The sequence below is a fragment of the Lactuca saligna genome, chromosome 5, assembly GCF_052625555.1.
Source record: "Lactuca saligna cultivar CGN05327 chromosome 5, ASM5262555v1, whole genome shotgun sequence".
Classification (NCBI taxonomy): domain Eukaryota; kingdom Viridiplantae; phylum Streptophyta; class Magnoliopsida; order Asterales; family Asteraceae; genus Lactuca; species Lactuca saligna.
The window spans coordinates 239,472,335-239,499,122 of NC_136421.1; the positions used below are offsets into that span (position 1 = coordinate 239,472,335).

At 36.4% G+C, this 26,788-nt stretch overlaps 2 long non-coding RNA genes across 2 annotated transcripts; both read left to right on the plus strand.

The window, feature by feature from the left end:
* Positions 1-22,172: 22,172 nt before the first annotated feature.
* On the plus strand, positions 22,173-23,580 carry LOC145047859 (uncharacterized). The gene is made up of 3 exons (XR_013682485.1): positions 22,173-22,307; positions 22,432-22,636; positions 23,517-23,580. It is a non-coding gene; the product is annotated as an uncharacterized LOC145047859 (long non-coding RNA).
* A 2,033-nt stretch (positions 23,581-25,613) lies between these two features.
* LOC145048875 (uncharacterized) lies at positions 25,614-26,054 on the plus strand. The gene is made up of 3 exons (XR_013683097.1): positions 25,614-25,648; positions 25,739-25,786; positions 25,981-26,054. It is a non-coding gene; the product is annotated as an uncharacterized LOC145048875 (long non-coding RNA).
* The last annotated feature ends 734 nt before the right edge of the window (positions 26,055-26,788 follow it).

Here is a 26,788-nt window from a genome sequence, read left to right on the forward strand (position 1 = left end):
AACTACATTGAGCGACATGTGGCGAACCTCGACCGGAAGTCGAAGGATCTGAGGAAGAAGAGGTTCGATATGGTGAAGGTGCAATGGCAACACCAAACGGGCTCGTAATGGACGTGGGAGCCGGAGGACGAGATGATGGAGCATTACCCAGAGCTTTTTCAGGATCGAGTAGTAGACTTCGAGGACGAAGTCTAAAATAAGTGGGGGAGATTTGTAGTACCCGGTTCCTGGTACGTATTTTCATTCAAGTAATTATAACATTTTGGCCTGGGACTCGGTGAGTTGAAGGTCCAACTCGTCGAGTAGAATCGACTATGGATACGGGAGCTTAGTAACCTACTCGACGAGCCGGAAAACCGACTTGACGAGTAGTCGCTGCTTGGATGAAACCCTAAATCCGAGGGATTACACCCTATTTAAATGTATTAATGCAGCCTCCATCGCCCCTTATGCTCCCAGAACACCTCATACTGAAACCCTAATCGTATTGTGAGATCGAAGGCCCTTTTTGGTGATTTTGGTGGTTTGTGATCACAAGAATGAAGGAAAAGCTTGAGGAGACAAGAGGAAACCAGAAGATTTCGAGTTTGTGTAGCATCTACAGTTCCTTAGAGGTATAAAGCTTATACCTTGTTCATTCATGTTCTAGATCCATTTTTGGAGTGAATTAGGGCTTTTTGGAACCACTTTTGGTTACCAATCATGAGTGCAAGCATGGTTGGGGGTTAAGACTCCATATCTAGGGACCTTAGGAGACTACATGGCCTAAAGTGGCTAACTTTGTAGCCATTGGGATCCACATGCACCATTAGACCTCATTTTTGGGTCCATTAAGCTTATACTCCCATGCATGCACGTAAAGTTCATAACTTTACGTGTTGGATCGGTCTTAGAAGCCTATATCTGTCTTTTGGGTGAATGTTGTACATCAGAAATCGAGATATAAGACTTGAACAACACCGACTCGTCGAGTTGTTCTTGGAACTCGGTGAGTCCAGGGATTGAGTCCCCATGTTGTTGAGGTTCAAAGGAACCCAGTTGAGTTTTTGAAGGGTCTTAGACGGGTCAAGGGGAGAGACTCAACATATTAGACTTAGCAATAGACCAGGGAATCATAGGACTCAGCGAGTCCAAGGCAATCTCCCAACCCTTTGATGATGGACTTGACGAGTTGTTAATACAACTCGGCGAGTCGGATGAAGTGTAACGCCTGGGTTTCAGGGCTAAGCATTTTTGACAATGTAATAATCTAGGTCAACTATTGTAACTCTTTTTGAAGTAATATTCAAATGAAATATTTAAGTATTATGTGAAATTATGTGTATTTATGTGCTTAATATTTAATTATAAATGTATAACTAATAAAGAATAAAAATAAGCATCAAAATTAAAGTGTGAGATAAGCCCAATATCTTTATATAAAGTTGTAGTGGTCGAAACAAGGATTCTGGGGATAAAAAGAACGCCCAAATCTGACTTCGTATGAGGAAGTTATGATTTTTCGAAGTTTCAGCTTAGCAGTGTACATCCCGAAATCCGAATAATAGAACGAACAGTTTTTATCCGACACGACCTAAACGAGAATCGAGGATCTCGTTAAGAGTAGCGTAACGAGAAAAAGATGGGCGAAAACGGACGTCGGATGAAGAAGTTATAAATTTTTAACAGACCAATCCTGTCCCGGCCTGTTAATAACATAACTTTTAAAATAAAGTCAAAATTAGCTAACGGAGTCTAAACAAAAGTTGTAGAGTACGTTCCCACCTTCGTGTGGATATAAAGAACGCCAAAAACGGAGCTTGTATGCAAAAGATACGAATTTTTGAAGTTTGGATCCAAAATTGCGAAGTCTGGAACGAAACCGATGACGTGGCGCGTTCTGAACCGTCCATCGCTAATCAGTGCTCGCTCCTGATGCAGCCACCTCGCCTTGTTTTGCTACACCCCGCGTCCGAAGGAGTTACGACCCGCGTAACTTCGCGTCTGATCCATCCGATGTTGCGAGGCAGCTGTGCACCGCTGGCAATCTTATCCGAGGACTACGCCCCACATAGCCTCCCTACGCCCAGCGTAACCGAGGCTGTTGGCGCCTATATAAGGGGTCCGAACTCTTTTGAATTTCTCACACCTTTCTCATATCTCTCTGTAAGGGTTTTAACCCTCCCTTAAGCCTAGGTGATCCCCTAGCACCCTAAGGAAGCCCCGAGGCTCCCAGGGTCCCGAGAAAAAGAGTTTTGCGGTTTCGGAAACGCTGCTCCAAATAAAGCCCGGTTTTCTTTAAAATCCGTTGTAAGTGAGCTACGCTTACGCAATTTTTAATATAGCATTCAAATAATTATAGTAATGTTATTAGGTCCTTAAAATAATTATTTGGGCTATTATTATGAGTTATATTGAGTGTTATTTAACGCTTATATAATAATAATAATAATAATAATAATAATAATAATAATAATAATAATAATAATAGCTAGACTATTAATTAGTCACAGTTGACATTAGAATAAACCCTAGTAGAATTGATACTAGGTTTTATCGAAGGAAAATTGTTTTGAGAGTATCGAAGCGCTGTCCGAGTGCTGAATCACCACCTTTTCAGGTGAGTGCATAGTTACTTTCATCTTACATACATATATGAAGTATTTTATATATTACGTGCTATGTGTGCATATTATCTGTATACTTGCTATCTATGTTGGATGGATGTTTTTATACAAGTTTTAAATGATTTAAACTATATATGTATTTTATATCTACAAAAATGTTAGGGTAAAACATGGGTAGATGTAATAAGGCGATGTGTGATAAAATGATGAGAGGCCTCGATGTCATTGTTGTTGATCCAGTCATCTAGCGGAGTATAGATGACGACCACAGACTTTTCTAGACAGTCCAGTGGAACGCTGGCAGGCCCGCAACCTGTAGGTGTTGTGAACGATGTGTTCACCGGTGTACTCCATCCCCCTCATGGATGCCTTTAGGACATTTATTGCTAAGGAACCCCCTTAGCAATAGTGTCCATCCCGATGATGATCCTTAGGATAGGTGCTTAGGGACGTAATGTGAGGATAACGGGAACGGGTAATCGGATTATTGTTGGTCGATGAAATTAATAAACTTATTTATTGTGGGTTGAAAATCCTATGTGCTCACCAGGACCCCAAGCCTGACCTACTCAGTTTATTGTATTAGAGGTAGTGGCGCTCGAGCATAGTTGTGATGTGTTGTAACACCAGTCAAAATAGGGCAATAACACATGTGATTAAGCCAATCATGTAATCTGATTTCGTTAAACTAGTAATGTGATAAACTTACTATGTAATTAATGTTAAAGTATGAACTTTCATACATAATTTATGATACAACTCAAAGTATACGTCCATACTTGAAAGTTCACGAGCAGGATGTACCGAAGACTGCTTTTCGTACTCGATATGGGCATTATGAATTCCTTGTTATGCCGTTTGGTTTAACAAATGCTCCTGCTGTATTCATGGATATGATGAATCGGGTATGTCGCCCAATGCTCGATAAATCAGTCATCGTATTCATTGACGATATTCTAATCTATTCCAAGTCTGAAGCTGATCATGCCATTCATATTCGTGCGGTGTTAGAACTTCTTCGAAAGGAGAAACTATATGCTAAATTCTCGAAATGTGAATTCTGGCTTCGCCAAGTTCAATTTCTTGGCCATGTTATTTCTAGTGATGGTGTATCTGTAGATCCTATCAAAATCGAAGCCATTCAAAATTGGGAAGTGCCCCGTAATGCTTCCGAAATTCGTAGTTTCTTGGGTCTCGCGAGATATTACCGGAGATTCATTAAAGACTTTTCTCGTATAGCCGTACCGCTCACGAGTCTTACAAGGAAGGAAGTAAAGTTTGAATGGGGTGAAGCCCAAGAAAAAGCTTTCTCAACTCTAAAAGATCTTTTGACTCATGCTCCAATCTTATCACTCCCAGAAGGTGATGATGATTTCTCTGTATACAGCGATGCTTCAAGATTGGGACTCAGTTGTGTGTTGATGCAACATGGCAAAGTGATAGCCTATGCCTCAAGACAACTGAAAGATTATGAAAAGAATTATCCCACTCATGATCTCGAACTCGCTGCAGTGGTATTTGCCCTAAAACTTTGGAGGCATTATCTTTTTGGTACAAAATGCCAATTATTTACTGACCACAAAAGTCTCAAGTACATATTCAGTCAGCAAACTTTGAATATGAGACAACAACGAGCCATGGAGCTGATCAAAGATTATGACTGTGAAATCCTATATCATCCTGGAAAAGCCAATGTAGTTGCCGATGCACTTAGCAGAAAAATTTATCGTAATAGTATGTGTTATGCTATTACTCATACCACAGTAAAATTCACTATTCTAGATGAACTAGAGAAATGGCAAGAAGAGGCCCTAAAGCCAGAAAATGTGAAGAAAGAAGGGATGATACATTATAATAATGCTTTACTTGATGATCCGCGAAGATTAAAAGTATTCAAGAATCGGCTATGGATTCCAAAGATTGGTGGATTAAGACAGAAGATTTTAGATGAAGCCCATAAATCTAAACTTTCAATACATCCTGGTACAAGTAAAATGTACTATGATGTAAGAGCTGGTTATTGGTGGCCTGGATTAAAGAGAGACATTGGAAGATATGTACAGGAATGCTTAGTATGCTTACAAGTCAAAGCAGAGCACCAAAAGCCTTATGGAACCCCAGAAAGTCTTAGTGTTCCTGTATGGAAATGGGAAGAACTGTCCATGGATTTTATTACCAAATTGCCAAAGACTGCTAGACAGCATGATAGCATTTGGGTAATTGTCGACCGCCTGACTAAAAGCGCTCATTTTCTTGCCATGCGTGAAACGGCTCCAATGGAGAAATACGCACAAGTATACTTGGATGAAATTGTTTCAAGACACGGTGTGCCATTAAAGATCATTTCCGATCGTGATACTCGCTTCACTTCTCACTTTTGGGCAAGTATGCAACGTGAAATGGGATCTCGAGTTGCTCTCAGCACAGCTTATCATCCCCAGACAGATGGTCAGACAGAGAGAACAATCCAAACCGTAGAAGATATGCTTCGTGCATGTGTCTTGGAGTTCGGTGGTAACTGGGATAAATACTTACCTCTTGTTGAATTTTCGTATAATAATAGTTACCACGCTTCAATCAAAATGCCACCATATGAAGCATTATATGGTCGCAAATGTCGTACACCATTGTGTTGGCGAGACATAGGACAAAAGATCCTTGGAGGCCCTGAAATGATTCAAGACACCACCGACAAGATTCAAATTGTACGAGAAAGAATGAAAGCGGCCCAGGATCGACAGAAGTCCTATACAGAAAAGAGGAGACGACCCATAGAATTCCAGGTGGGTGATTTCGTAATGCTAAAAGTATCCCCGTGGAAAGGCATTATGCGATTTGGGAAGAAAGGAAAACTAAGTCCTAGATTTGTTGGTCCTTTCAAAATCATCCAGAGAGTTGGTAAACAAGCATACCGCTTGGAATTGCCGGAAGATTTGGCAGGTATTCATGATGTGTTTCATGTGAGCTATCTACGCAAATGCTTGAGCATCTATGATGAGACAGTTCCATTATCCGAGGTGAAATTGGATAATAAGTTAAGATATGTAGAAGAACCTGAAGAGATTATAAATGAGAGAACGGTTGATCTGCGTAATAAAGAAGTGGAGTTAGTGCTTGTCAAGTGGAAACATCATCGAGGCCCAAATTATACTTGGGAAAATAAGAATGACATAAGAGAAAAATATCCCCGCTTGTTTAAATCGTCGTGATTTCGGGGACGAAATCCTCAAAAGGAGGAGGTATTTGTAACATACACTTCAGTAACCTTGTTTAATTATCCTGTTTCATATGATTGTTAGTTTAAAAATGAATATTATTATATATATATATATATATATATATATATATATATATATATATATATATATATATTATTTTCGGTATGGTTTTAAGCGTTGATTTCTAACGAAATAGGTTTATAATATTTGAAGTTAAACCAAGTTTAGAATCATTTGGAATGTATTAGAGGTGATAGGGAAGTCTTATGTGATTCCGATCAAAAAGTCAACTATCAGAATTAACGAAAGTATAACGTCTAAGTTGAAAATAATTAAATCTGATTTTATTGGAAGATCTTTTCTGGGATATTTTTATTGGAAGTTGTAAATTATCTCGTTAGAAACGTACAGGCGAAAACCTCATCGAAAACGGAGTTTCGAGCGAAAAGTTATGCAATTTTTAGTGTTTAGGGGTAAAACGGGTACCCAAACCGGGTCAAACCCGACCCAACTCGGGTTTTTACCCATTGAAACACGATTTTGAGTCATTTTCCTGCCATTTTCAGTTCGTCACCATCCCTATGGGAGATTTTCACATACATGATCAATCTTGATCAAGTTTTGAAGATTAAATCAAGATTTTGAGTGTTCTTGAAGTATCAAGTCTAGTAATCAAGGTATGAACTCTTAATTTTTGGATTAACCCTTGTAATTAGTGAGTTATTAAGAGATTAGGATTTGATCAAAGTGGGTTTACCACTGATTTAATGAAATTAGGCATGAGTTTATGTTATTAACCTAGAATCTTAAATGGAAATCAAGTAACTACATGTAAACTTGAGAATTAATCATATGGTTTAAGAGTAATTAGTGAAAATTAATAATGAAACCCATGGTTTATACTTGAATTAGAATGGATTACTAAAATATTCAGTGTTATCATTGTAAAAGAAGAACTTGATGATATTGATCATGAGGTTTGATCATGTAAAGGGTAAAATGAAATTATAAAGGGTATAATTGTCCTGTTTTTGTAAAAATCACCAAAAATTATAGAAAAATCGTATGGAGATGTGCTATATATCCCTGGAAAGCTGAGAATGTCTACTTTGATTTTTGTTTTAAAACCAAAATCTAATTCCGGACTTAAAATGGGTGAAAACAGCTATATGTTCAGTGCAGTAAGGCTGAATTTTGACAGCTTTGGAACATTTTGATAGCTTTAGGATGCTGTTTTGTAAAATTCATAGTAAATTATAGAAAAATCATAAAAATGTGAGGTCAGTGGCATTAGAAAGATATAAGAGTCTATTTTGTTAATATGTATAATTTATTAGTTATTTTGACATTTAATAAGGGTAAACAGATCTGCAAGTGACAGCTATACAAAGAACAAAAACTAAAATTTCTAAATTGAAAACAACATAACTTGAGAGTAGTTGAGTAATTGCTTATGAAATTTGAAATATGAACTCCAGGGGTATAATTGAAGGTTTTAGAGGCCTGAGGATGGTGTAATTTCATCAGAAAAAGAGGAATTTTATCGCAACATTCGGTTACAGCACAGTGAGTTCAATATAGGGACAATTGTATGTTATGTGTTATATGTGCAATGTGCTTTCTTGTGTTATTGATCTAAGTGGTTATTACTTGATATTGATTTTGATGCCTTTGGCCATGTAGAGCATGAATCGTATCACTTTGGTATTGGCTTTGTGCCTTTGACCATGTAGAGCATGACTCGTATCACTTTGGTATTGGCTTCGGGCTAGGTAGGGCTGAAAGCCTGTATATTCTAGCAACATGATTAAAAGGGATTGTGTTTTATGTGCCTCTTGGGCTGGAATTTATGATGCTTATGATCCTAAATTATTGTGTCTTAATTATTGTAATCCTTTGAATCTAACCGTTTATTGATTTGGAAAGTCCTTCATTTGATACACATATAAGCCTTTGTTGTCCTTTGTTTCTTTTTGTTCCTGTCATATTGTTATGTATATGGCATAGCGTTATATTGTATCTATTTTTGAACTCACTAAGTGACGCCCACTTATCCCTTTTAGTGTTTAACTATTTCAGGTGATAAGCATCCAGAGTAAACACGCTTTGTTGGAGGACTTAGAGTAGTTGACACTACTACGTTTTTACTTGGTATACATATATGTATATGGATTATAAATTCCTGGGTAGTTATGTATTTATACAACTAGTTATGAAACTTTGTAAAAACCCTTTTAGTTGGTTTGTATCCATGCTTTTGTATTTAGACCACTAGTGTGAATTATAATTATGAATATGCATGTAGCATGTTTGGCTTTATGGTAATTTTAGTGAATGGGGTCATTCAATTATGGTATCAGAGCACTGGTTTAAGCGAACTAAATACCACAAATTGGTATTTAGACTTAAACTGTTGGAAGTTCAATATATGAACAGATTTATTGTCCGTATATGGATACAAACCATAGGAAAGACTTAAGTGGGGTGTTGGGTAATGATAAATCCTTATATTCTTACGTGTTATGTTACTCCAATTTTTTCAGAGCAATGGCTGAGCAGAGGGTAGTCATACACCAGATGTGGGTGGAGATCTTCATCTTAATGAGGGAGATACTCCAATATCCCCTCGTGAGGAGCGGCTTTTGGATAAACTTACTGGTGTTATTCGACAAACTCTCGAACAACACAAAAGGGATAGTGATAAGGGTAAAGAGAAAGCCACCGGAGAGTCTTCAAGAGAGAAAGCGAAACGTCCCTCATTCAAAACTTTCAAGAGTAGTGGTGCTACAGAGTTTTCAGGTGTCCTTGATCCCATTGTTGTTCTTACCTGGATCCAGAACACAGAAAAAGTATTTCGTATCTCCCATGTGGTTAATGAAGACAAGGTTAACTATGCTTCTGCAATGCTCATTGGAGAAGCCTTAGTCTGGTGGGAAGCGACATTTGAAGCTCTTAACGAGTATGACCAGGAGAATTTATCTTGGGAGATGTTTAAAATCCGCTTTCTAGGAAAATATTGTCCTCTAGATATGAGGAGAAGACTGGAGAAGGAGTTCCTCGAACTTAAGCAAGGAGGAATGACTGTGACCGAATATGAAACTCAATTCAATCAAAAGGCACGGTTTGCTGCGAAGTATATCCCGACTGAAGACGATAAAAGTCAGTTATTCATGGAAGGGTTACGGTATGAAATCCGTGATTTCGTGATCAATCGGGATATTCTATCATTCGATAAAGCTGTTGAGTATGCCCGAAAGCGCGAGCATGACTTAGAGATACGTGGTGCCACTCTTTCTGTCCCGAAGCATCCACGTGTTGATCGAACTGTTTCTGTTTCAACTAATCCATCGGGTCGATCTGCTCGATCTGATCTTAGCACAAAAGTACAATCTCAGAGCGCCTTTCGTGGTCGCGGTCGGCCACAATCTTTTTCTCTTCAGTCGAGAGCTCCACCACCATGCCAGAAATGTGGAAAGAGCCACCAGGGTCAATGCAGGGTAGGAAAAGGACCGGTGATTTGCTATGGATGCGGAGAAACAGGTCATATGAAGCCCGTTTGCCCGATGAGGAATGTTACATGTTATGCTTGCGGTGTTACTGGCCACAGAAAGCGTTTCTGCCCAACTCTTACCAGCCAAATGGTGAGAAGTCAAGCTTCCGTTCAACAACCAGTGGGTACTTCAACCCAAAAGGAGGATGTGCCAAAGGCTAAAGGCCGTGCATTCCAGATTACCCCAGAGGAGGCACGCGAGGACCCGAATGTTGTGACTGGTACATTTCTCGTCAATTCTAGACCTGCTCACATCTTATTTGATTCTGGTGCCTCAGATTCTTTTGTGTCTCGTGAATTTGCGCGTTCTTTTCAAATTGCTTGTTATGCACTCGCCCAACCATTTCATGTAGATACCGCGGGAAGTGTATCATTACTTGTTGATAAAGTCTATAGAGATTGTGTCATAGAAATTGAAGGTTATAATTTTCTTGCCAATTTGATTCCTATCTCCCTACCCAACTTTGATATCATTCTCGGCATGGACTGATTGTCAAAGAACCGTGCAGAACTCTTGTGCTATGAAAAGATAGTACGCATTCCTATTGAAGGGGAGAATCCTATTTATGTCTATGGTGAACAAAGAATCTTCAAAATAATCTCTTTCCTTAAAGCTCGTAAATTCATAACGAAGGGGTGTTCTATCTATCTGGCCTACTCAGTTGATGTCTCAAAAGAGGAGAAGAAAACAGTAAATGATGTTCATGTTGTTAACGAATATCCTGATGTTTTCCCCGATGACTTGCCTGGCCTTCCTCCGGATAGGCAAGTAGAATTCCGAATTGACCTTGTGCCTGGTGCTGCTCCGATTGCAAAGACTCCTTATCGTCTCGCGCCAACAGAGATGAAAGAAATGATGATCCAACTGCAGGAATTACTTGACAAAGGCTTTATCCGACCGAGTACTTCTCCCTGGGGTGCTCCTGTATTGTTTGTCAAGAAGAAGGACGGATCGATGCGGATGTGCATTGATTATCGTGAGCTGAATAAGGTGACTATCAAAAACAAGTACCCACTACCTCGCATTGATGATTTATTTGATCAACTTCAGGGTGTTAGCTATTTCTCGAAGATTGATTTGAGATCTGGATATCATCAGTTGAAAGTTCACGAGCAGGATGTACCGAAGACTGCTTTTCGTACTCGATATGGGCATTATGAATTCCTTGTTATGCCGTTTGGTTTAACAAATGCTCCTGCTGTATTCATGGATATGATGAATCGGGTATGTCGCCCAATGCTCGATAAATCAGTCATCGTATTCATTGACGATATTCTAATCTATTCCAAGTCTGAAGCTGATCATGCCATTCATATTCGTGCGGTGTTAGAACTTCTTCGAAAGGAGAAACTATATGCTAAATTCTCGAAATGTGAATTCTGGCTTCGCCAAGTTCAATTTCTTGGCCATGTTATTTCTAGTGATGGTGTATCTGTAGATCCTATCAAAATCGAAGCCATTCAAAATTGGGAAGTGCCCCGTAATGCTTCCGAAATTCGTAGTTTCTTGGGTCTCGCGAGATATTACCGGAGATTCATTAAAGACTTTTCTCGTATAGCCGTACCGCTCACGAGTCTTACAAGGAAGGAAGTAAAGTTTGAATGGGGTGAAGCCCAAGAAAAAGCTTTCTCAACTCTAAAAGATCTTTTGACTCATGCTCCAATCTTATCACTCCCAGAAGGTGATGATGATTTCTCTGTATACAGCGATGCTTCAAGATTGGGACTCAGTTGTGTGTTGATGCAACATGGCAAAGTGATAGCCTATGCCTCAAGACAACTGAAAGATTATGAAAAGAATTATCCCACTCATGATCTCGAACTCGCTGCAGTGGTATTTGCCCTAAAACTTTGGAGGCATTATCTTTTTGGTACAAAATGCCAATTATTTACTGACCACAAAAGTCTCAAGTACATATTCAGTCAGCAAACTTTGAATATGAGACAACAACGAGCCATGGAGCTGATCAAAGATTATGACTGTGAAATCCTATATCATCCTGGAAAAGCCAATGTAGTTGCCGATGCACTTAGCAGAAAAATTTATCGTAATAGTATGTGTTATGCTATTACTCATACCACAGTAAAATTCACTATTCTAGATGAACTAGAGAAATGGCAAGAAGAGGCCCTAAAGCCAGAAAATGTGAAGAAAGAAGGGATGATACATTATAATAATGCTTTACTTGATGATCCGCGAAGATTAAAAGTATTCAAGAATCGGCTATGGATTCCAAAGATTGGTGGATTAAGACAGAAGATTTTAGATGAAGCCCATAAATCTAAACTTTCAATACATCCTGGTACAAGTAAAATGTACTATGATGTAAGAGCTGGTTATTGGTGGCCTGGATTAAAGAGAGACATTGGAAGATATGTACAGGAATGCTTAGTATGCTTACAAGTCAAAGCAGAGCACCAAAAGCCTTATGGAACCCCAGAAAGTCTTAGTGTTCCTGTATGGAAATGGGAAGAACTGTCCATGGATTTTATTACCAAATTGCCAAAGACTGCTAGACAGCATGATAGCATTTGGGTAATTGTCGACCGCCTGACTAAAAGCGCTCATTTTCTTGCCATGCGTGAAACGGCTCCAATGGAGAAATACGCACAAGTATACTTGGATGAAATTGTTTCAAGACACGGTGTGCCATTAAAGATCATTTCCGATCGTGATACTCGCTTCACTTCTCACTTTTGGGCAAGTATGCAACGTGAAATGGGATCTCGAGTTGCTCTCAGCACAGCTTATCATCCCCAGACAGATGGTCAGACAGAGAGAACAATCCAAACCGTAGAAGATATGCTTCGTGCATGTGTCTTGGAGTTCGGTGGTAACTGGGATAAATACTTACCTCTTGTTGAATTTTCGTATAATAATAGTTACCACGCTTCAATCAAAATGCCACCATATGAAGCATTATATGGTCGCAAATGTCGTACACCATTGTGTTGGCGAGACATAGGACAAAAGATCCTTGGAGGCCCTGAAATGATTCAAGACACCACCGACAAGATTCAAATTGTACGAGAAAGAATGAAAGCGGCCCAGGATCGACAGAAGTCCTATACAGAAAAGAGGAGACGACCCATAGAATTCCAGGTGGGTGATTTCGTAATGCTAAAAGTATCCCCGTGGAAAGGCATTATGCGATTTGGGAAGAAAGGAAAACTAAGTCCTAGATTTGTTGGTCCTTTCAAAATCATCCAGAGAGTTGGTAAACAAGCATACCGCTTGGAATTGCCGGAAGATTTGGCAGGTATTCATGATGTGTTTCATGTGAGCTATCTACGCAAATGCTTGAGCATCTATGATGAGACAGTTCCATTATCCGAGGTGAAATTGGATAATAAGTTAAGATATGTAGAAGAACCTGAAGAGATTATAAATGAGAGAACGGTTGATCTGCGTAATAAAGAAGTGGAGTTAGTGCTTGTCAAGTGGAAACATCATCGAGGCCCAAATTATACTTGGGAAAATAAGAATGACATAAGAGAAAAATATCCCCGCTTGTTTAAATCGTCGTGATTTCGGGGACGAAATCCTCAAAAGGAGGAGGTATTTGTAACATACACTTCAGTAACCTTGTTTAATTATCCTGTTTCATATGATTGTTAGTTTAAAAATGAATATTATTATATATATATATATATATATATATATATATATATATATATATATATATATATATATATTATTTTCGGTATGGTTTTAAGCGTTGATTTCTAACGAAATAGGTTTATAATATTTGAAGTTAAACCAAGTTTAGAATCATTTGGAATGTATTAGAGGTGATAGGGAAGTCTTATGTGATTCCGATCAAAAAGTCAACTATCAGAATTAACGAAAGTATAACGTCTAAGTTGAAAATAATTAAATCTGATTTTATTGGAAGATCTTTTCTGGGATATTTTTATTGGAAGTTGTAAATTATCTCGTTAGAAACGTACAGGCGAAAACCTCATCGAAAACGGAGTTTCGAGCGAAAAGTTATGCAATTTTTAGTGTTTAGGGGTAAAACGGGTACCCAAACCGGGTCAAACCCGACCCAACTCGGGTTTTTACCCATTGAAACACGATTTTGAGTCATTTTCCTGCCATTTTCAGTTCGTCACCATCCCTATGGGAGATTTTCACATACATGATCAATCTTGATCAAGTTTTGAAGATTAAATCAAGATTTTGAGTGTTCTTGAAGTATCAAGTCTAGTAATCAAGGTATGAACTCTTAATTTTTGGATTAACCCTTGTAATTAGTGAGTTATTAAGAGATTAGGATTTGATCAAAGTGGGTTTACCACTGATTTAATGAAATTAGGCATGAGTTTATGTTATTAACCTAGAATCTTAAATGGAAATCAAGTAACTACATGTAAACTTGAGAATTAATCATATGGTTTAAGAGTAATTAGTGAAAATTAATAATGAAACCCATGGTTTATACTTGAATTAGAATGGATTACTAAAATATTCAGTGTTATCATTGTAAAAGAAGAACTTGATGATATTGATCATGAGGTTTGATCATGTAAAGGGTAAAATGAAATTATAAAGGGTATAATTGTCCTGTTTTTGTAAAAATCACCAAAAATTATAGAAAAATCGTATGGAGATGTGCTATATATCCCTGGAAAGCTGAGAATGTCTACTTTGATTTTTGTTTTAAAACCAAAATCTAATTCCGGACTTAAAATGGGTGAAAACAGCTATATGTTCAGTGCAGTAAGGCTGAATTTTGACAGCTTTGGAACATTTTGATAGCTTTAGGATGCTGTTTTGTAAAATTCATAGTAAATTATAGAAAAATCATAAAAATGTGAGGTCAGTGGCATTAGAAAGATATAAGAGTCTATTTTGTTAATATGTATAATTTATTAGTTATTTTGACATTTAATAAGGGTAAACAGATCTGCAAGTGACAGCTATACAAAGAACAAAAACTAAAATTTCTAAATTGAAAACAACATAACTTGAGAGTAGTTGAGTAATTGCTTATGAAATTTGAAATATGAACTCCAGGGGTATAATTGAAGGTTTTAGAGGCCTGAGGATGGTGTAATTTCATCAGAAAAAGAGGAATTTTATCGCAACATTCGGTTACAGCACAGTGAGTTCAATATAGGGACAATTGTATGTTATGTGTTATATGTGCAATGTGCTTTCTTGTGTTATTGATCTAAGTGGTTATTACTTGATATTGATTTTGATGCCTTTGGCCATGTAGAGCATGAATCGTATCACTTTGGTATTGGCTTTGTGCCTTTGACCATGTAGAGCATGACTCGTATCACTTTGGTATTGGCTTCGGGCTAGGTAGGGCTGAAAGCCTGTATATTCTAGCAACATGATTAAAAGGGATTGTGTTTTATGTGCCTCTTGGGCTGGAATTTATGATGCTTATGATCCTAAATTATTGTGTCTTAATTATTGTAATCCTTTGAATCTAACCGTTTATTGATTTGGAAAGTCCTTCATTTGATACACATATAAGCCTTTGTTGTCCTTTGTTTCTTTTTGTTCCTGTCATATTGTTATGTATATGGCATAGCGTTATATTGTATCTATTTTTGAACTCACTAAGTGACGCCCACTTATCCCTTTTAGTGTTTAACTATTTCAGGTGATAAGCATCCAGAGTAAACACGCTTTGTTGGAGGACTTAGAGTAGTTGACACTACTACGTTTTTACTTGGTATACATATATGTATATGGATTATAAATTCCTGGGTAGTTATGTATTTATACAACTAGTTATGAAACTTTGTAAAAACCCTTTTAGTTGGTTTGTATCCATGCTTTTGTATTTAGACCACTAGTGTGAATTATAATTATGAATATGCATGTAGCATGTTTGGCTTTATGGTAATTTTAGTGAATGGGGTCATACATAGGGTGAGTTTCACAGCCCCACTTTCTAATATTTACGGGGGAAAACGCATGCTAAATATTGTATATACGTTATTATTATGTCTATATGATAGTATATTAGTATCAACATATATAGTTATAATAACCGGAATATAGTTATTTCGTATCTGAAAATATACAACTATCGTAACGTTGTTAACATGTTATTGTTATAATAGTATATTAATGTAAATCTTGAGTTATACTTAGGATTCTATATATCTGTTGCGTGTGATATAGTTCCAATGTTATATTCGGAAGTTCTATATGTCAAGTTATGAAGTATGTTGCTATTAATAGTTTTATGTCAAGATAAAACTGGATATGTTATATATTGTTATTGTTAGTTTTATGTTAAGATAAAATTTGGTATTGTTATTGGTAGTTTTATGTCAAGATAAAACTAGGAACGTTATATGTCGTTATTATTGGTTTTAGGTCAAGATAAAACCTAGTTTTTACTTTAAGATATAGCTTTTATACTGCCTAAATGTTATGAAGTTAGGAGTAATGTTTAAAAGCATAGTCTAGTGACTTAGGGTTTTAGACATGAAAATGCTTTTGTTGTTAGAGCTATAGGAAGCCGTCAAAGTCTACCTGAGCTACTGTATTCATCATCTAAGATAGGGGATCTTAGTGAAAGTCCTCTAACCTGTATTCGTTAATCCCGTGTGAGCGAGGAAGTCATGTATAATTAGTATACGGTTTGACCACCCCACTTGTGATTGTTAGCTACAGTTAACCAAAACCGAGTGATGAATTATCCTTTTAGTTGTTATTATTCCGGCGTTGATGAAACGTGCGGAAACTACCGTAAGGTGTGATCCTTGTACTACCGCAAGGTGTGATCCTTGTACTACCGCAAGGTGTGATCCTTGTAATAATAACCATAGGTATAAAACTAATTCATACAGTCGTAGCCACGGACTCATGGTAGCGTAACCTTAGAAGCATTATACTTTGTTGATATACAAGTATGAATGTTAAGTATAAGTTTCCCAAAGACTTATACTATAAGTATAAGAATCTAGTAGGTATATTACTTGTATATTAAGTAGACCAATATACCTATCCTACTTACTCGTATAGAATTGAAATAGATTTATACGTAGCGGTTTTACTCGTATAGAATTGAAATAAGATTTAAACGTAGCAACTTAGTTTGTATGGAATTACAAACATTTATATTTATAATATATGAAACGTGTAGGTATATACTTATTTGGTAAGTAAACCATTATACCTAGGATATATATTGAGAGTCAAAATAATACTTTCAAAACTATACTTTTGAGCTTGGAAAATGTATTATTTTTATATGGAGTCAAAACATGTGGACTCACCAACTTTATGTTGACGTATTTTAAATTGCATGTGTTTTCAGGAAGTTGATAACTATGATACGAGAAATGACGTTACACTGCCCGGTGTTTCCGCCGACGGTCGGGGTGTGACATGTGTTGGGATGAGGGATTACGGATATAGGCCTATAGATATGAAATAATGTAGTAAGGCTTATATTGTATTGTTTATACTTATGTACTGTATCGAACATGACATCCCGAGTCTTTTAATAAAATACATTTCTAAGGGAATGCTTTTGATAAATCTTTATCATATTATTGTTTTGGGACAAATTCCGTAACTCTTTTATTAAAAGGTTACTCTGATTTTGAAATAAAGTATAAACAAAACCGGTATTTTCTGGCTGTGATTTTGGGGATGTCACATGAAGGTTCATTTGATGATATTATAGGAGAACTCGTCGAGTCTTTGCTAAACTCGACGAATAGAGTTGGGAGGGGGTCAGATGAAAGAATAGGGACTCGGCGAGTTGGCGGCCCAACTTGGCGTGTCACGTCAATTGGAAGTTGACTTTGACCAGGATATTGACTTTGACTAGGGTTATAATAGTCATTTTACCCTAAGAGTTGTTATCAGCTTCTAACTAAGTGTCTTTATGGGAATTATAGCGGGAGAATCGTTGGAGCAGCAGACAGAGACTTCTCACTCGAATTGACAACATTCATTCATACAAGGTGAGTTACCTTCCAGTAGCGGTGGGTCTACGGCCACAATGTCGATCCACCAGTAGGAGTTGTATGTTAGATGATTCTCTTTGTGATATTCATCTAGGTTTTCTACTACCTGATAGGTTATATGTTGAATAATCCCCAAGTTTGGTTGTTAAGAACGAAGGGTAGGTCGGGAACACCAGATTTGCCTGACAGTATGTTATGATATGTTTATATGTTGGCATGATATGTTATATGTGATAGTGGTAGTAGGAGGGGAATAGTCCCCGAGGTTCGGTTGTTAGGACCGAAGGGTAGGTCAGCACCCCCAGAATGGCTTGACACGGGTAGGTCGGCACCCCATAATGGTTGTACCGGGTAGGTCGGCACCCCAGAATGGCCGTACCAGGTAGGTCGGGCACCCCAAAATTTCCCGGCAGTATGTATGCTATATGATTGTATGGTATATGGTACGATGGGGGAACTCACTAAGCTTTGTGCTTATAGTTTTCAGTTTTGTTTCAGGTACCTCTTCAGCGAAGGGGAAATAGCTGGTGCGGTAGCTGCACATCATACACACATTGGATTTCCGCATTACGAGCTTTCTTGTGATTGTACTCTGACAATGTTACTAATTTTATGATATGATTTTCAGACATGAGATTATGGTTTACAATTGTTATAACTTGATGATGTTTTCATATAAATGATTGCTAAATCGTTATATTAAAACTGAAATTTTTGGACTCGAAATTTGGGACGTTACAATCCAAGTACGAAACAAGGAAGAATCTTATACCACATACAAGGGCCAGTTCTAATTATGGTGTGGACCGAGATTTTCCCAGGAAGGAGGATTCAAGTTATCTTTTCCGAATCTATGAAACATCAGTCATGTTGCACAGAGGAGAGGTAATCAGCTACAGGTGGGGGATTTTTGTTAGAACTTCTCTACTGTTAGGCCTTGAGACCTTATGGAATTGGGCCTTGAGTATCTTTTGGATTTGGTTCATCATTGGGCTTCAGGTGCCATTGAGTTTGGGCCATGGTTAATTGGGACAATTGTGGGAAGGGTAAAATTGTCTTTTACCCTAGGAGTCGAGTTTAGTAAATTAAAGTCCTGAATACGGGTTATGACTCAAGCATTGATTTTGGTTGTATTTGATTGGTTAGCACGGGGATTCTCCGATACAGTAGCCCGAGCATTTGTTGGATTTTTAGCGGACTGAGGTGAGTTTGCTCACTATACTGTAGGACACTAGGGATTTAAATAGACTCCGAGTTGAAATAGACATGGGGTTGAAATAGACCCGGTACAACCTTGTACTAACATATAAGTTGAAATAGACTCAGGGGTGAAATAGACCCAAGGGTAAAATAGACCCGGTACAACCTTGAGCTGACGTATATGTATGGTGTGCGGTATTTTACGGAACCTAATAAGCTTTTTTCATATGTTTTATGTTTATAGTTTAAGATACTTACAGTTCAAAAGGGACGGGCCCGACGTGATCACAATGCGTCCATCCATGTTTCCACAACTTTATGATTTTGGGATTGTACTCTGATAGATATTTTTACTCTGATATACTTTTGAAAGATTGAAACGGATAAATGGTGTTTATGGTGGAATTAAACATGAATTTTTTTTACCTTATAAATTTTTGGGATGTTACATGTTGTCAAGCATATCCTTTGCTATTTATAAGGAACTATGTCTTATGGACTAAAAATACAACGCCATTTTGATCTCAAGCTACATGCTTACACTGATACTAAATATATGTTCATTATAACCTACTTTGACGATGACTAGGTTGACTGTCTAGATGGTTGTCGATCCATGGGGAGCTATACGATATATCTTGGTTCTAAACTTGTTTCATGGTCTGCTAGCAAACAACGCACTGTCTCTCGGACATCAATAGAATCTGAGTATAAGGCACTAGTAGATACAGTTGTTGAACTTACTTGGATTCAAACCCTTCTAGGAGAACTTTATGTCCTTCTAAAAATTGTCCCTATATTATGGTGTGATAACTACCTATCTTTAAGATAATCTTGCATTTCATGCACTCACCTAACATGTTGAAGTCGATTTCAGCTTTGTTCATGAGAATGTAGCTCAAGGAAATCTTTCAGTTTAGTGCATCAACACAAATGACCAGATTGCTGACATATTCACAAAGCCATTGTATTCACAACAATTTCTAAAGTTATCGTCCAAGCTACAGATCGCTCCCTGACCTTAGCTTGTGGGGGAATATTAGACGATAATACTAAATAAGGTTATCGTCACAGTATCCCAACATTGTTTCGTATATTGGTTTAAATAGTCCCTCATGATTTTTTTTGCCTTTGAAGGGTACAAACTTATGTTTAACCGGTTAATTACGTACCTTCACCCATTTTAGAAGCTTACTCTGTCTTGTCAACTGCCAACTAAGCAGGTGAGTTAACAATGACTCGGTGGTGAGTCGAATCATTGTTTCTATATAAGTAAAGAGTTATTATGCTCATTTACTTCCACCAACCCTCCAACCACCCTTAGAGGAGGAGGATGAGTAGTGGCAGTAAAAAATGTTATACGAGTGTTTATAAATTATATTGATTGATTCCAAGTGTGTTTATATGAACTCAATGGTTGTAGAAGGATGTGTTTGTTGAACATTGGGATACGACGAGGGAAATTGCATTTGTGGTGAGGAAATTTTCACCATTTCTAGGGTACAATTTCGAAGATATTTTGAAGCCAAAATACAAGTTTTTAGTAAACACAATGCAAAAACCATTTTAAAGGTGGTTGAGTATCCAAGATATTTTAGCTTATAAGACACGTTGGGTAAGAATGATGAAGAGTTTACAACTAATTATATTAATCTACCCCCTCCTCCATGAATAGAAGAAGCTTCACCTTATTTATTATGGATCATAAGTTTGTTAAATGTGACAGAAAGGGCACTGAAATTACGAAAGTTTAGTGGAAAAAATTCTAAGTGTCTCCTCCCCTTAAGCAGAAGTGGAATGTAGCACCAAGAATTAATGATAAGTTTGAAGGGTTTTGAGCATTCTAACACTCTTAAGGTGTACATGCAACCTTAAATACATTGGATCTATGTTTTCTCTAATATACATGCAAAATTGAACTTTCCAAGGTATTAACCTAACTAGCATACAAACTTGGATACTTGGGTAATAAAACAAGTCAGAAGACATACCTTTTGTTGTAGTTGGAAGCCTTCGACCTTTAAGAACTTAGTGCCCCAAGTGTTGCACCTCAAATGGAATCACCCAACACCACCAACAATGTAGGAACTTGAGAGGAGGTTACTTGCACTCATAAAATTGGCTAGCCCTTTTGTGTTTCCACTAGTGACTCCTTAGTGCCACTTAAGTGCCAATTTCATGAGCTATAGGGGTTCTTATATAGTGTGGCAAACTAGGGTTACACCATGTAAATCCTAATGACTTTCCATATCCCACATGATCCATGGATTAAAACCTCCATGGAGTATCCATGGCTGACCACATGGGTTTAGCCCATCATGAAGAACTATGGATCATAAGCCCACATTATAAGAATGAATGATTTACATAATCAATCCCCATATATTTAATTAGTCTCTTTTGATCACAAAATGAATTCCAAATTATTCTTGATCAATACTAATTAAATAATATGATTTCATATTAATATATTAGAACTTATAATATATTAATAAACCATAAACAACCTCTTCTCAATTATCCATCATTCAGATTGTTCCGGTGCCATGCAACCCAAATGGACCATGCTACTCTTGGGTCAAGTACATACCAATTATAATTATGGGCTTAGACACCTAATTCAAAAGTCTCCCACTTGGATAAGTCTAATAACTATTACTGTAAGCATGATTCCAACCCGACTAGCAATCATAGATCTTAAAGCCACTGTCGAACTCACACCTAGTCAATGACGTGTCCATTAGATCAGGGATCATATATTCCTCCATTCTAGATATCATATGGACTGAGACACGGATTATAATCATTCTCTCTATCCATCTGTTGTTTCATGATTTCCGATTTATGACGACCAACTAATTGAACAAATCAAATCAGCCCGGGCCTGGTGTCATAACTAAATCATCGAGGGGCCCACATATATCGCTTTTATCCACATAGGGTAAAGGAACGAATAAACTTCGACCCAAATGTTGGCTTGTACTTACTCATCAAATTACACACAACAATATTTTTTATAATGTTGAGCGTGTCAAACCCAACAAATAAAGGGGTAAAATAACTCCTTAAACACTACTACTTTGTACTAGAAATCTAATACAAGGTAAGTAGGGTCGATCCACAGAGACACGGAACAAATGTTTATACCTTTTTGCGGAAGGTGCAATAATGGTCACATAAATGGGGGGTTGGTATGCAATGATTTAAACAAAAGAATAAAGCAATAAGTAAATGATCAATTAAATGAAACAAGTTCAGGATTTGTGAGAACTCCAACTCTATCACTACAAGAAAAAGACCCTTTTACGACGCGCAAAACACGACGCTCTTTGATTTATGTTACGCATTAGAGAGCGACATTAAAAAAGTGTCATCTCTTTAAAAATTTTAAGGATTTAGGTCGTGCATTACTGAGTGCCCTTAAGTTAGTGTGTCATGTAAAAATATTAAAAACACGGAAGGCACTTGTTCGTCGTCTGTGAATGTCGTTTTATATTTTTTTTAAGAAGCGCGCGTCTCGGAGGGAAAATGAAATCCCCAAATTTTTTAAACCCCCACTTTCTTCTCCCTCGTCTCCACCCCTCATCCACATCCACTACCTCCGATCCTCATTTGCTCTTCTAGCCTCAAACTACGGTGATGCACCTTCCTTCTTGAAGAATTCTTTATTTAACACCATCGTCCGATTATGTGAGCCCAAGGAATTGACCAAGACGAAGAAGATTATGGATCAATTGCTTCACATCATGTTTAAGGTTAAGGGTTTGAGTTAGTCGGCAACAGGTAATCGAATTTTGCCCAATATATATTTATACTCTCAAACTGTTTATTTGTCCGATTGGATGCAAATTTACTATTAAATTTGGGGATTTTCATTTAAACCCCCCGCGCCTCTTCTTGTTTGTAGCTAAACAACCGTGAATTTGTCAAGAGTGATCGGAAGAGGAAAAATAGAAGATAGAAGAAGAAGAAGAAGAAAAGCGAACAAACATGATTTATTGACCTGATGTGTTAATCCGTGATCAGGTCTTCTGAGCGAAGAGAAGATCTGAGGCTCAATTATACGCTCCTCATTTTCCTTTCATTTAGGTTCCGTTCTAAATCATTTTAGGGTATGTTTCTTCAATTTTGTTTGTTAACCAATACACCACTGATTCTCTTCTCTTATTCTCTAAAGTTCAGTTTTTTTGTTTGGTTGTTTCTCTCCGTGATGAATAATTTATGTCTATTCCGTTTCACTTTCTACTCTCTAACCCTAACTTTGGTCACTAGTTATCCCGTAACCATCCACTGCCTTAGGTTTGATTTCAACTTTTTTTCTTATTTATTTCAGTTTATTGCTTTGAAAAGATTCATCGACATCTTCAATCTTATTATTTTTCTCAATTATGGTATTTATGATATGATGTAGGTTCCAGAAATTTACGTTAGACAATGATGCTAAATTGAAGAAAATGGGTTCCAGAAATTTACGTTAGTAGCTTTGATTTTAAATAAATTGATTATGTTATTATATGGATTTGGAGGAAATTAGAAATCATGTTATAATGTTTGATGATCTGTACGTGCATAAAAGTACATCTAAAACAAAAATCTTAGATTAAACAAAACTGAAGCATTTAATGAGATGTAATTACTAACTTTTGTTGGAGATGCAAATGCTAAACAAAGAAAACTGAAGCATTAATTGAGAACCTTTATAATTCGATTTCATTTAGATCTTCAGTGGATATTTAGGGCTAACAAAGAAAACTGAAGCATTTAATGAGATGTAATTACTAACTTTCGTTCAAGGTAACCCCTGTTATGAATACATGTAAAAATTTATTTATCTTTTTCGCTCGCCACTTGCTATCCATGTGCTGCTCTCTCATAGTTGATATCTAACAACAAAGACCTGATCAGTCTAGTTTCCTTGTTTTTTTTCTTCTTCTTATAATTCTTGAATACATGCAGATTTTTTTAAGACTTCCAGTTTTGTTTTTTGTTCAGTGATATTGGTGGTGAGGCAAGTATATCTGCACTATGGGAGAGATATCAAAGTGTCTCTGAAAAGGTATTGCGATATCAAAGCATAAACTATTTATGGATTAAAATGGGAAAATGACTTATATGGGTAAGAAAGTTTTAATAAAGACCATCAAAGTATTGTTTGTTTAAAAAACACCATCTAACTATATATTTGTATAAAAAACACCAACCAAGTTTACCATATTGTCAAATCTAATAGTTGGTAACCTGCATCTGTCGGTCAAAAAAAAAAAATACCTGATCATTTTAAAAATTGAAATTATAAATGACATGGCATCCTTTTTTAGTCTTATGTGGATTAATTGCAAGGGAAGATCCATTTTCTCAGCGTTCTTTCTCAAAATCAGGAGGGAGTCAACACAGAACCCTCTCTAGGGTTCGTTTCTGCCCCTGTATACAGTTATTTTTGTTTAAATTGATTGATTTTAACAGTTGACGAATCTGCTCCTGCTTTTGGCTAATCACACATACATCTTTTTTATGACCATATTGCCCCTGTATACAATTTTTTTTTGTTAGAATTGACTGATTTTACCAGTCAATTAAGGTGTTGTTTAGAAACTATTAGTATCCAAGACCATTTACATGATCGTGCACAAAGACGAATTTGCCCTTGATTGTGACCAAACTGCCCCATGTATACATATTTTTTATTACTAAAAACACCCGCTGTCCTAGAAAAATATGACACTTCTATACAAAAGCTAATGCCAATTTCTCACTACAAATCAACTAATAAGAAAAGAAGTGGGGCAACTCTCTAAAATGACCAAAATTTGAATTGCAGTGTCACAAATTGACAATTTTTAAGGCTATAATGAAATAATGCTTTGTTTTGTAAAATATACAAAATCCGTTTGTTATTGTGTGCAACTAATCCACAAACATTTACATAATTCTCGTTAGTGTACTTTGCAAAGTGGTGCTAAAGTAATTTAGGCAACAAAAGTACATATAACTATATTAGTATTCTCTAAATAATCATATATAATGAAATAATGGTTTGTTTTGTAAAATATACAACCCATACTGTATTTTTGATAAAAAAAAAATAATAATGATTTTAAGAGATTTTGTCCAAAATGCCCCTATATACTCTTTTTTTTTGATAAAAAATTAACGATGTAATAGTTTTTTACTAAAATGCCCGTATATACTATTTAACAGGTTTGACTCCATCTGAATTGTGATTCAGCTTAAAATTGAATGCCATTTTGACAATTTTTTTGCTTTTAAGACTATTTACTGCTGAAAATATGTCAAATTTGTTACATTTTGCTGCTATAAATAGTAAAAAAATAACTAAAAGTCTACAAAGATTCAAGGTAACAGTAAATAATACTGGCATTTCCAGCAGCTAATCTTCAATTGCAGGGACTAAACTTTGTCATTTTTAGCAGCAAACTTTATCAACCAACAAAAAGAGGTGTTAATAAAGAATCTAAATATTGTAACAGCATCAAAACATGACCTGCACTCAAAACCCTCCAAAACAACCCATACACTCAATTGTAACAGCCCCTCTATTGTGATTCCTTTAGATTCAAGGTAACATGGTTTTAAACGAAAAGATCATTTACATAAATTCTTTCTTAGCTTGTTTACATAAATTCATTTTCTGTCAATTCCTTTCAAGACAAAAAGAAAGAAAGCAGGAACTTATAGCCATGCAAGTAATTTCATTATTTTTCTCATTAACGATTGTACTTCCTTTGCTCTTTCTTGCATAATAATAAACAGATTCAAAGAGGAGTGGAGCCATATGACCACCTGATGCCCCAAATCAATTTATTTGAGCTGGATTTGAACGATTTACAGGGAGAAGAAGAAAATCAATTGTCAAGAGGATAGGAGATGTATGACCACCCACCTGATGCCCTAAATTGATTTATAATATGTATTTTTCATTTAATGCTGAGTAGATGAGGTTGCAGAAATTACTGCTGCTAAAAAAGAGGAGGTACGACAAGATAAAGAGGTGTGGTTCTTTTCCATTTTGTCTTGTGACTTTGATATTGTTTTCTGAGTTGGATGTTTGGTCTGATAAATTATTTTTACAGGAGAGTAAGCTGAGTAGGGTTGATTTGAAATAGGTACTGAATATTACCTTTTCACATGCGATTTTTTCTAGCTTAATGAGACATTTATAACAAATAATTTTGAATTTTTGTTGTCTTTTGTAGGGAAATCCATCAAGTTCATCAAGGCCAGCTCTTGAATTACCACAGAGGGTAAACTTCAATCTTATACAAATACAATGATTTGCTAAATTCAAGAAATAGCAATGCACGTTTACTTATTACTTTTATTAAAACATCCTAGTTTAATTTGTTTCCATTATAGGATTGTATGTTTAATTTATTACTTTCATTAAAACATCCTAGTATAATTTCTAGCTTAATGAGACATTTATTACTTTTAGCAGAGATCGGTATATATGAGCTTTTTGCTATCAAACATTGTTGGGGAAGAAGGTTGAAACTTGCTCTTTGTGAAGGTAATTTTTTTTCTTAATGTATTATCCTCTATATTCTTGATATTTTCCTACTTTTTAAATCTTTTTATCAAATTCTCACTTTTGGAGGTGGCCATAAGAAATGGTAAGCAAAGGGTAATTTGGTATGGTTCAGGTTGACAAGGAGTTGTTGTATCTATTCAGACTAGGCTTAGAGCAATAGTTGCAAGAGATGAGTTCAGAAGAAAAAGAAACAAGGCTGCAACTATAGTTCAGGTACTATGGATGAATTATGTTTGTAAAGTATTTAAGAAAATGATTATAAACAAGGGTGAATTTGTACAGATAAGTTAGCTACCTGCAGGTTGATCTTGAATAAGCAAAGGGGCAATGGATTGTATTTTTTGTATCTAATTCGTTTGTAAATTTTTGTTACAACTTCTATTGATTTGTTTTATCTTTCCACGGAATGATTATTTGTATGATATTAAATTTATACAATGGATTCTATTTTTTGTATATGATATTTTATTTTCTATTATGAAACATTAAATACAAATTTATTTTGAAAATAAGTAAATCTATAAATAATATATTTTTTTTAAACATTTAACTTTATGATACGCAAAAACGTGTGTCGTCTTCATTTATGACATGGCCTTTCTTGACAGCGGCTTTCTTGATACGTATTGTGTATCATTAACACGCGCGTCGTAATGTTACGACACGCAAATGCGTGTCGTCTTCCTTTATGACAAGGCCTTCCTTGATAAGCATT